This window comes from Hibiscus syriacus, unplaced genomic scaffold (genome assembly GCF_006381635.1).
Source record: "Hibiscus syriacus cultivar Baekdansim isolate YM2019G1 unplaced genomic scaffold, ASM638163v2 tig00110442_pilon, whole genome shotgun sequence".
NCBI lineage: Eukaryota > Viridiplantae > Streptophyta > Magnoliopsida > Malvales > Malvaceae > Hibiscus > Hibiscus syriacus.
In genome coordinates, this window is record NW_024062738.1 from 606,035 (window position 1) to 619,327 (window position 13,293).

The window sequence follows — 13,293 nt, forward strand, 5'->3', positions numbered from 1 at the left end:
CCCCATCATGAGTATATGTCTTGGATTTTTATGTAACGGTCATAACATTGCTCATGGTGATGAATATATGTATGATCCTCAAACTTGAGATCAATTTCATCCCAACATATATTGTTGTATATTTTGATACAGTTAAACATGCTTCGTAACTGGTTGCACCATAAAGATAGTTATTGAATATATCTCGATATATGTAGTGGGGTGTGTATGATTAAGATAGAATTTGCCCTTCCTACATAATAGGAAACATATTATAGGCCACTTGATTGAGTGAGACTAGAAATGCATGGCCATGCTTGAATAAGTTTATATGAGATATCACAAATTATTTGTTAATTATAATCTACTCTAGATATTAAGAAACAATAGACGGGTTATACAAGTGTGACTATTCCAAGACTTGTGCCTATTCTAGATATAAAGGACAAAAGTATGTAATACATAAAAGAGTTAATCATGAAGATGATATGTGGAATCCTAATTTCTTGTAACTTAGGTGAAAATGATATATTGCTAGATGTCACTCTTTGTATCTAATATTAGAATTATTCTAATAATTACTACTAACGTTACAAGAACCTACAGGGTTACACCCTAGGATTGAAATGAGAAAAGATGTACAATTTGTTGTATGTTAGTAAAATATATCTAGAGTTAATATATGTATATTTTATATACATATGATTTTAATTATTCCGAATATAGTAAGTAAACATCAAAAGAATGTAATTTTGATTACAACTCTTCTAATTGATATTTAATTCAGAATAATTAAATAAGATTTAAAATAACATTAAAGATTGTAATTCAGATTATAAGTCTTTAATGTATATTTAATTTGAATTAATTAAATAAGTTTTTTTATTAATTTGAAATAAATTAAAATCCCTATGATGTTAGGGTAACTGAGATATTTAAGTGAGGTAAGGTCTAGCAGTCGTTTTTTACTTCAGCCGTTTTTCTCAAAACTGATTTTGGGAAAAGAAAATTTTGCTCTGAATAGGGTGAACTAAGTAGAGGTCGAGATGTGTTTTTGTGGAGGCTTACGATTCGAACCATTCGTGATCACCATTAGTTCCTGCTGTCTTTGTTGTTTTTCAAGGAACCCATTGTAAGTATTCACATTTGTTCCTCCGATTTCGTTTTTGCGTACTTGGATCACTAGTGAGACTGTCGTGTTTTATTTCCGTTGTGCCGTGGGGTGCACCAACGGTCCTAACAGTGGTATCAGAGGCACTTATATAATCCGAATTCGAGTTAAATTCTTGGTTGATGCAATATATATGAGATGCATACTTTGGTTTTATTGTTTTCAACGATTATGTGATTTTGTACGAAATCAATGGTGGATTAAAAGTTTTGATTAATATGTTAATCTATTTTTACAGTTTGTGTGTTTCTGCAAGGATTTACGAAATCCATATGTCAATCGTTGACATGATGATCGGTGGGTATGCAATAGCAGATCGCGTTTGGCAGTGGAACAAGTGTTGTTTCGATGCAAAGAAAAAAATCTTCGGGATTGAAAATCCCAAAAACATAATTCTTTTGATAATTGTTATCAAATCGTTAGGTTTTTCTATATTTCAGTTGTATTTCTCTTCTCATCTTATTCCCTCGTATATAAAACAAGTTTATTTTAAATTTTAATCATATAAAGATTCAAAATGAGAAGAAGAACGGACTGAGCTAAAGGCGAGAAGATATCTAGAGAGCAGTCTTAAGTTTTAGGGCTTTGGTTCTCACATTGGCTTGGTATAGGCAACCTTAGTTATTATTTTTGGGCTATAACCATTGCATCTTATTTATTGCTTATATTTGTTATGTGGGTAATGAAACAAATACTAAAATAAGAATGAACATTGATGAGATAAATAAGGGCCTAATATTAAAACGAAAAATGATGAGATATTTACACAAATACCTCCTTATAATCTTAGTTAACTTAATCGTCCAATATTTACCCTCGTTAAGGCTTCGATCGATATTGTGTGGGCCTTGCCAAAGCATTGTCACATAAATCTATATTGGTTAAACGCGAAGAATAAGCAAGTGATATTCACCGATTGAGATATTGGTAATAACTTAGCTAGGTTATTCTAATAGGATTGGAAACCTAAAAGTTAAGTATTTGGATAAGTCATGAGATGATTTGAACAAGAGTTGTTCACCAAAAGGAGGAGTTACATGAGGTGTAACTAGTAAAGTGTTATTTACCTAAATAATCACTATCCTAAAAGAAAAGCCAAAGCTGATTTAGGAAATTGATGTATTATGGATCTTTACCCACTAGAAAATTTTTAGTTGAATTTTTCTGGAATTAAAACACAGGTTTTTTTAATTTTGAATAAAATAGTGGGAGTAATTTGTAAATAAAAACCTATTTATAAATTTTTAATTAGTCAAATTTACTTACTTTAATATTTCCATTGTTGTAGATTTAATGGCAAACAACACTTTATCATTGCATTCACTCCTTGAGAAGGAGAAGCTTAATGGCATAAACTTCCTTGATTGGTTTCATAATTTGAGAATTGTTCTCAAACAGGAAAGGAATGAATATGTCATTGAAGAACTTGTTCCTGATGAACAGATAGCTAATGCTTCAAGAGCTGACAAAGATAAATTCAAGAAACATATGGATGATGTATTAGATGTTGGATGTCTAATGCTAGCCACCATGACTCTTGAGCTTCAGAAGGAACATTAGGACATGGTTGCATATGAGATAGTTGTTGAGCTTTTCTCAAAGGAAACATGGGCATAAACCAGCTAAGTATCTCCTTGGCTTGTTCTATTCTCCAACCATGTTCATGTAAAAACCCTCCATGTCTTCATCAAATATTTCTTCATCTTGCATCTACTTTACTTCTATGATTACAATGACAAATGCTTCTCAATGTCATACATTCCTCCAGATCTAAAAAAGTACATCATATCAGGGAGAGATATTTGTTCCCAAGGGATATCTTCGCCTCTTAACCGAGCCTTTATTGCCTCCATTATCCTTTTCATTTCCTTCTAGAGCTGTTGATTGTTGGGCTTGAAACCCAACTCAAAGCGATATCTATTTGGTTTTAGACGCAAAGTTCTTTGCAAACATTTTCCAAAATCCTTTTCAATCTTTTCTCCTCTTCCCAAGATGTCCCGCATAGTCATATTTAGAAAAACGAGGATGAGGGATTTTGCTCCCCTCGACGATGAAAGTAGCATTTACAAATTCCAGAGCGCGAAAAGAACATTCCAAATCATATTCATTTGGATCAATGTAAGGAGCATCGATAGTCGCTAAAGAATTAATCACTTTTTCGACTCCAAGACTGATGAGCCTCCTATTGTTTACAAACTTCAACTTTTGACACAGAGATGAAGAACTGCTCTTAAGAAATAAATCCAAGGTTCCCCCAACAAATAATTATAAGTTAGATTGATATCCATTACCGCAAATACTATGTTATAGACAGTTGGGCCTAACAAAAACATAACATTGATCTTCCCTATGACATCCCTTTGAATACCGTCATAGGCCTTGACGATATTGTAATAGGCTTTCATATGGGAGCTATCAACCGAAAACCTCTAGGGATTAGCCATTGGAATCACATTAAGTGTGGATCCAAAATCGACCAGAACTCTCAGTATCACATGACCATTACAATGGGTAGTGATATTTAAGGCCTTTACGGATCCCATGCCTCCTTCTAGGGTCTCATCATCGGTGAAAGTAATATAATTGTCTACAACAATATGCCTAACTATTTGGTCTAGTTATTTATAGATATATCTTCTAGCATGAAATTCTGGTTCAGTACTTTTAACAAAATATTTCGGTGCACCTCAGAGTTCAGCAACAAGTCTAGCACCGATATTCGTTGATGTAGGTTTATCTACACGCTTTGGTGGAAGAGAGTAGATAGCCTTATTGTGTCCCGATCTAGGATTGACAAGTATTGATGTCCTTGAATTATAAGCTTGGGCTGCAATAAAGATAAGAAAGAAATAAGATTAATATTGGAATAATAAGATAAATGATGAAATGAAAGAAAAGGAATAGAGATGGCTATGGAATTGATGGTCTTGATGGATGATGTTGAAGGTGTTAATGATGAAATTGAGATGATGATGATGTTGTATCTCAAGCACGTAAAAGAGGAAACAATGCTAGGAAGCACAATCCCGATCTTCACAAACTTGCTTGAGGGGTGGTATAAGTGTCTTCAACCCACTAGATATCAATCTAGAAATTTAGGAATCAAAATGGAAGGAATGGCACCACAAGTATATGAACTATACTTGTTTAATCGATAAAGTTCACAAAGAACTTTGAAGAGAAATTAACTCACAAGTGTATTTTTATATAAGAGATGAGATGAGTACAAATGAAGTCAAGCCTCTCAATTTATAAGAAATGAGAGGGCTTGGCCAAATGGTTACATAGGGATTCGACTAGGTACATGTCTCTATAGAAGTACATAATGATTCAAGATGAAATGATAAGTCCCTTGGCTTGGTGTTGGTTCGGCTAACCCTTCATGAAGGGTCTTAATGTTTCGGCCAAAGGGTGGGAAGACATCTCCCTTGGCTGAATGGTGCAGTCTTGTTCATCTTGGCATCAATTTCCTCTCCTTGGCCGAATAGTAATGTGCCTCCTCATGCTTGATGCCAAAGCTCTCATGTACAAGGCATGTGGTGTGGCCGAATAGGCATGGAGCTCTATCTCATGTCCCTTGGTGATTTAATCCTCTAATGGTTGCAATATCTTCACCAACATACTCCTAGATGAAAAGGCATCTTCATGGGCAGCATCATTCATGAAAGGTTATAATGTTTCGAAAAGGTAACCCTTCATGTTTGAGCTACTTCATGTGTGAATGAGCTGGAGGTGAGCTGGCCATAGGTGAGTTGTAGCATGGTGAACATTATGGCAGCTCCTTATGAAAAGGTACCTCTTGAGGTGGCAACTATTCACGAAAATGTACGATTTCACAAATTTTGACTTAGGACATATTTGAAGTTTCCTAAGTGGTGATGATGATGGTGCAGCTCCCCAACTGAAATGAGGTCATCTTGTAGCTCAAATCTTTAGCTCAATCCAGCTATGAGCTCACGGGCCTCCAGACAACTTTTCACCAATAGTTCCTTATGCTCTCCTAAACGTCCATATGTGAATTTCCTTGCTGTTACATGCTCTATTTAGCTCCAATGTAGCACCCAAGTATTGGTCGAATATGCCTACATACATAACATAAGGAAATAAACTAAGTATATAAACTTATATAATGTGTATAATATAAGAATGTGAACTATAATATATCATACTGACTTATGCTTCATATATAATGAATAAGTTATCATCATTATAGCTATAGATGTAGTATATGTATATGAATATAGTTATGTTATAGTATATGAAATAAGCATCATTATGTATAAAGTTAGAAAGTTTCTTCCCTTGAAAGGTTGGATTAGCCAAAGTAAACATGATGTTGAATTGGATCACATCACCCTCCCCTTCTTTTAATCTATTTGTCCTCAAATTGAAAGGTCTTCTTTTCCTAGTGTCATTCCATTCAATAAGTACCTTTATGAAAATGTTCATATCCTTTGAAAGAATGCTTTGGAAGTTCCTGATCTTAAAAGAAAGAAAACTTTCATAAGTAAAAATGTAATCAAACATAATTAAAGTTAAGAAAAACTTCATGTTAAATGTATGTTTAGAGTTCATGTCTATTGAAGACTTTTTTCTTTGAACTTTTGTGCCCTTTTACATTCCAAAAATCATGTCCCTTTGTCCTTAAATAGATGTATGCGTTGATTCTTGAAAAGTGATGACTCTTGGAATGGTGATGTCCTTATTGTCTTGATAAGTCACGTCCCTTGGATGAAGAATCGACTCCCTTTGCTTTTCATTATTCGCACCTCTTTGCCCTTGAAAGGTCATGTCCTTTAGTTTCTCAAATTGATGAATTGTGTCTCTTGGATCATCTTGCAAATCATAGGAAATTTTTGCATTGTCAAGGTTAGAAAAATCTTTATCGACCTTGCGTCTCGTCAATAAATATCTCTATAACAAGCACATAGATGTATAAGCACTAATTTTTGGACTAGTTTCCTCCTGGTTTGACTTCGATTTTCCTTTCCTCATGGGCTCAACACTTTGTTTTATCTTGATTTGATCAATTTTGACTTGCTTAGGCGTCAAAGGTGTTAGGATAATCTTCTTCCCTCCATGGTTGAACGAATATTGATTGGTAAAACAATCTTGGATGGTCCTTCTATCATATTGCCAAGGTATTCCAAGGAGTAAATGGCTAGCATTCATAGGAAAAACATCGCACATAACCTCATCCTTGTTCTTTCTAATTGAAAAAGGACCCATCACCTGTTTATTGACATTAAGTTCTCCTCATTCATTAAGCCATTGTAGTTTGTAGGGATTTGGATGCTTCAACGTTTTCAAGCCCAATTTCTCTACCATAATGGTACTTGCAACATTTGTAGAACTCCCTCCGTCTATGATCATGAAACACACTTTTTCATTCACATGGCATCGGGTATGAAAAATGTTTTCCCGTTGTGTATTGTCCTCTACTACTTGAGCACTCAGACTTCTTTTAACCACTAGGGCTTCTCCTTCCACGGGAGCACCAATTTCAGCTTCTTCCTCAACTTCTGTTGGTGATGCTTCTTCTTCTTCATGGTCAGATTCAATTTCACCATTTCCATGTAGTAATATAGTGTTTCGTTTGGGACATTGTGTGGATACATACCCCCTCCCAAGACATTTAAAGCATCAGATGACTCTTGATCATTCAGGGGTCTCTTTTCCTCGACTATCCTTGTTGAGTTGTGGAGCACTTAATGATTTGGCCTTTTCCTTGGTAGGAGTAGGAGTAGACTTCTTCAAATTGTTAGGACTCCATCTTGAAAGTGTAGGCATGGTAGTGCAAGATATAGATCTTCTCCGTAATTGCCTTTCTTTTTTCATAGGCATTTACACCATTTCATCAATCTCTATGTAATGGTACAACTCCAATGTCTTGGCAATCTCGGGATTGAGTCCAGTAAGAAATCTAGCCATGGTTGCTTCATGATCCTCCTCAATATTGACTCGGATCATTTCCACTTCCATCTCCTTATAGTAATCCTCCACACTTCGTTGGCCTTGTTTAACGTTCTGTAATTTCTGAAACATGTCCCGGTGATAAAGAGTAGGAATGAAATGTTTACGCATGATACCTTTCATTTCAAGCCATGTTGAGATTGGTCTTTCTTCATTCCTCCTTCTGGTAATAGTAAGTTGATCCCACCATATCAAAGCATAATCGACAAACTCCATGGCTGCCAATCTCACTTTCTTGAGTTCAAAATAGTTGTGGCAACTAAAAACATATTCCACCTTGCTTTCCCATTCAAAATAGGCTTCAAGATTAGTTTTCCCTTGGAATTGAGGAATTTTGATTTTGATGTTGCTCATATTATCATCAACATTGGCACACCTAGGTCCTTGTATCAATGATGGTTCTTCTTCATCATAATGGTCTAGGACATCTTTTCTTGAAGAGGTTGTTAGCTCTGAGAGTATCATTGTTTCGAGCGTGGAGTTGATCTTGTATTTGGTCTAGTTTATCATGAAGAGCATCAAATTTTGTTCAAAACATTCTCATCATTTCTCCAATCAATGATTGCATTTGCAAGTTTGGTTGACCTGCATTTCCTTTAGGACTTTGAGATATGGTTAGTAAATAAATAAAATAAAAGTAAACCTTACCAGCACACTCACAAAGCCTCTCAAGTTCACTCCAAAGAAATGCTAAGATCACTCCACACAACACTCGTGTTTACTCTTGGGAATATAATTTTGTCTTTTAACAATTCCCCTTCTGTTCTCTCTCTCTCAATTTGCCTTTTTCTACTCAATTTCTCTTGCTAAGTCCTTTTAAGAACTTACTCAAGATTAGAACAAGTTAATTCTTTCCTTGTGTGCGTCGGTTGTAAATAGGTTAGGGTTTAAAGGAATAGAAGAAATGGAAAGGTAGAAGAAAGGATTTAAGGTATTTAAAAGAAGGAAATGGTTGAAGACAAGGAAAATGAAAGGATACAAAAAAAAGGAAGAGGTTACTTACAATCCAAGAAACAACACTTACTGCAAACTTTCTCAAAAAACAAAAAGGTTATCTTCTCTTAGTGTAGATAGGCCTCTTTGATGTATTTGTAATGGTAGAGCATTTTCCTTGGATTTCTTTCTTTTTGAATTTTTTCTTTTTCTTTTCTTTTTTTCTGAATTTTTCTTCTTTTTGTCTTTTCTTTATTTTTGTACTCCAATTTTGATGTAAGAGTCTTTTTTTCTTTTACTTTGCATGCAAATGACACTTTTGTTGTCAATCCAACTATGCTCTGATACCATTTGATGTTTTAAAATATTCAAGAATTGACATTCAATATTGAAATTAAACACATTTAATAAAATAATAAAGGCAATTTAAATAAAATCAATGACTAAATTAAACTCAATCAAAATTTAAGGAGTGAATTACAATGATTAAGTGACTAAAATAAAATAAATGAAAAGCCATAGACAATAAGCAAAACACACGTGGAATGGGGTGGTTTAATGAAATGATTTCCCCAAAAATTACATACTATAAAAGATAAAAATTTAAGACAAGCCCCTGCTTTTGTCCAAAAAAAATTATCGTTTGATGAAATCATTTCCCAAAAATTACACACTATAAAAGATAAATTTTAAGAGAAGCCTCATTGTTTTCCTAAAAAAGTTCTCTACTCCTCTCTACTTACCCCTTAGCTGAAAATTATCCCAAAAACCTCCCAACTTCTTCAACCATTCATCCAATATTCATCTTGTGTTCTTACCCCAAACACAAGGCTAGATTTGAAAAAACACTAAAACTTACCCAAAAAGTTGTTTTTTAAGATCAAACATCACTTTTCTTCCCATGTTCTTCTTATGTTATTACCTAATAACCAATCGTGATCCATATAAACACCCAAAATCATATCCAAACATGTTTTCTTCGATTAAAACCCCTAAAAACTCAAAATCTTTGACATCTTTTCAAAAAAATACCCTAAAATGTCCAAGAACAACCACCCGAACTACCCAAACCAAAAAACCACATCCCAAAACACTAAAACCAGAAGGCCACCTTCTCCAACAACACAACCCAATACCGACTAGCCACCATATCCGTCGTCGGCCACCTAATCTGATGCCACCATAACTTTCAAACAAAAAATAAAATAAAAATAAGAAAAGCTAACCTTCAACCAAAGATCGACGGCGAGCAACGATAGTGAACAACTTTGAAGGTGAAAAATCGTCTTTCTTCTAATTCCTTGCTTCAAAATCCTTGGATTAATGCACTGACATTTTTCATGATGGTGGGTGTTTTTATTGATTGATGATTATTGACACTTATAGTAGCTAGATTTTTTAGACTTTATCTCTACCCACCTATAACAGTTACAAATAATTTGGGTTAAGATTTTCCACTAGAATCATTTTTTTTTGCGTGTTGGAATGAAAAAACAGTGGCAGCCGATGATTTTTCCATTCAAAAATGGCAGCAACGATGAACGGGAAGATAACGATCAGCGTATATGGCTCACGCACTAGCAACGCACCAATGAAGCTCTGACTGGTAGGTGATACACACACCAAAGCACATAATGATGACAAAGCCTTCGTCTTTGGAATAATGTTTCTACTCGAAACTATTAGAAGAAAAAAATATCAAATATTGAAAGCACATTCACTGGATTCGAGGTTGAATCCTTTTGAAGAAAAGGGAGGATGATACATGCATCAAAAGGCTCACATCAAAGGAATATGGACTAGCACTTCGAATTGATCCATACGAACAAGCATTGGTAAAGAAGAATAGCAGAGTAGCAAACTTGAGACTACTCTTTGAATGGGATAATGATCTTATTCGGTCAATATTTCTTCTGGAGATATTACTATATATCTCTTAGCTTTCTAACGGTTCTTGAATCATTCCAATCTGATATCATGAACACAAGATACGTTTATTTTACTGAAGACAGTGCATGCAGAAATTCCTATATGGTATTAAAATGGGATTTTATAAATATAACGATTTTTCAATATTTTTATTGATTACTTGTAACATAATTTAATATAGGATGATGCATTATATTTTATGATTAGATTTATTATTTTATTAGAAATTAAGAACAAGTGAAAATATTATTATTTGTTTATTATGATTTTATTAGAAATTAGGATAGAATCAAAATATTATCTTTATTTATTAGTCATGCTACAACGACTTCTTTTCCCTATTTAAAGGATGCTCCTCCCACCATTGTAATGAATCAAGTTTTATTCTTTTCAATACAAAGTGAGTAAGTTTGTTTATTTGAGGCTACTTTTCTTTTAAGTTCTTGAGATTTCTTGAGAGGGAGATCTTCACACTCCGGTTTGGCTTTTCATTACGAATGGGAGGGCTGGTGTAACACCTATCTCTCGTATACTTGTCTGTACATGAGATACAGATGTCACATCACATTTATAACAGTTCCTAATTTGAAAACCCATAAATATTTGTTTTTCAATTTTTTAAAAACCTAACAATTTATTATAAAGCAAAACATTGATTGTAAACTGTTATAAATTCTACTTAATTAAAGTTAAGAGCATTTTAAATGCTGTGATTACATGCCAAATAAGTTTTCCCAAAATAAACTAGATTGTCTTGGTGTCACTGATGAGTCCACCTTAATTGATGATCATCACTGCTACAGATGCACTCCTTACTCAGTTAATCTATGCTTTTACCTACGTGTGGGAAACAACACACGTTAAGCATTTATGATGTAAGGCCAATCTATACACTTTGATGAAAAGAGTAGATAGCCTTATTGTGTCCCAATCTAGGATTGACAAGTACTGATGTCCTTGAATTAATAAGCTTGGGCTGTAAAATAATAAGAAAGAAATATGATTAATGATGGGTTTAAGAAATTAATAATAATATAAGTAATGGAATGAAAGAATAAGAATAGAGATGGTTGCGGAATTATGGGATTTATGATGATCTTGATGAAGGATGTTGATGATGAAATGAAGATGGTGGTGATGTTGTATCTCAAACTCGCCAAAGAGGAAACTATGCTATGAAGCACAATATCGGTCTTCACAAACTTGCTTGAGGGGTGGTGATTGTGTCTTCAACCCACTAGATATCAATCTAGGAATTTAGGAATCAAGATTGAAGGAATGACGCCACAAGTATATGAACTATACTTGTTTAATCGATAAAGTTCACAAAGAACTTTGAAGAGAATTAACTCACAAGAGTATATTTTATATAAGAGATGAGATCATTACAAATGAAATGCACTAGCCTATTTATAGTTTTTCAAAGGGTTTAGGCCGAGTAGACACATGATAGTTCGGCCAAGGTTGAAACCCTTTGAAAATATATGATTTTTAATGAAAATACATGATTTTAATGAAGATACATGCTCTTGGCCGAATGGTTATGTGTTGGTTCGGCCCTAAGGATGATTTGAATGCATTTGGAAGTTATTTGGGCGCCAAAATGGAGAGGAAGGATTCTTTGGCCGAATAGGAAGCATCTCTTGGTGTTTTGGCGCCTATTTGATGTCACATGGAGTGCACATGCTTGAATGATGCACATGGCAGCCTACTTGAACGCACATGGGTCTTCTTGCAAGGCTTTGGTGAGGTTGCAACCATAGGATGATGTCTTGAAGTCCATGGGTGGCCTAGAGATGAACTAGCTTCAAGGTAAGCTAGGTGAGCGTTTTGGTAGCTAACTAGGTGAGTTATAGCTTGATGAACTCAAACTAGTTAGCTTTGGTCTTCTCAGCTCCTTAATCCATTTTTCAACAATTTGCTCCAAAGCTCTCCTCCAACTAAGTTCAGCTACATGCTAGCTCCTCCAGCTAAATTGAAGCTCCTTAAGTGATGAAATGAGCTGACAGAATGTTCAAGAGCTAGTGTGAGCTGCTATGCTTATCCTTTTAGCTAACCAAGCTACCATAATATGCCTTGCTTTGTGTTTCACCTATAGGAATTAACAAACAAACCAAGTAAGCAATGTGTGAGCACATTTAAGGTAAAATGCATGCTGTCGTGAGGTGTTTGAACGATATAAGCTATGAATGATCATCTAGAAGCTAAGATAACATGTATATAAGCTAGATAAAAGGCATAGGACGTTCATGAGCTTTAAGAAAACATATATGAGCTAGAAAATAGATGCATGCATGCAAATGAGCTAAAGAATAATGGATTTAAAGCTAGTGAGCTAATGTAAACATAACATGAGCTAGAATAACATGACATGAGTTAATGAATGAATGAACACATGCTGCCATGATATGTAAATGATATATAAACATAATAAATGAATCTAAAACATACGTAAGACATAATATAAAGCTAAGTAAAGATGTGAAAACATATGTTATGCGTGAAAATCATATAATATGCAAGTGAATGATAACATATGATTATTCAAGCATAGTTTAAAATGAAAATGTATGCTTATAATAATATATATATTATATCAATGAGTAAATATAATATAAAGTAAGGAAGAACTCCCTTAGATTGATTTTGATGGATCTTCAATGATGTGAGTATGTCATGCAAAAAGTTGCTGCTAGACAGGATCACATCATCCTCCCCTTCTTTTGGGCGATTTGTCCTCAAATCGAAAGGTGACTTCTCTAAATTGTACACCCATTCATAGGTTATCTTTATGAAATGATTCTTATAAAAAATCACATCCCTTGAATAAGTTTCTTGAGTGTCCATGACCTGAAAAGAGAAAGGAATCTCATAAGTAAGAGAATGATTAATGATAAATAAGTGAAAGAAGTACTCCCTGTCTATGTTTGCTGGATGGTCAAGAGTCATGTGTTTTGAAGACATATTGTCTTTAATGATCATATCTCTTGGTAACCCAAAAGACATATTGTTTGGTTCTTCAAAAATCATGTCCATTTAATGAAAAGTTATAGCTTGTGGCTCTTAAAAAGATAATTCTCTTAAGCTTCCATGTATCATGCCTCTTGGTTCCTCCATATGACAAGTTGTGTCCTTTGAATTATCCTTCACGCTTGATGCATCAATGTTGGGTAGGATAATCCCATGTATATGAATTGATTTCCTGCAAATTAAATCAAAGTTAGAATATGAGAAATTATAAACAAAATGAATGGAAATATCAAACCAAGGTGATGTTTAATGGGAGTTGGTTGCTTAATGATGGAGAA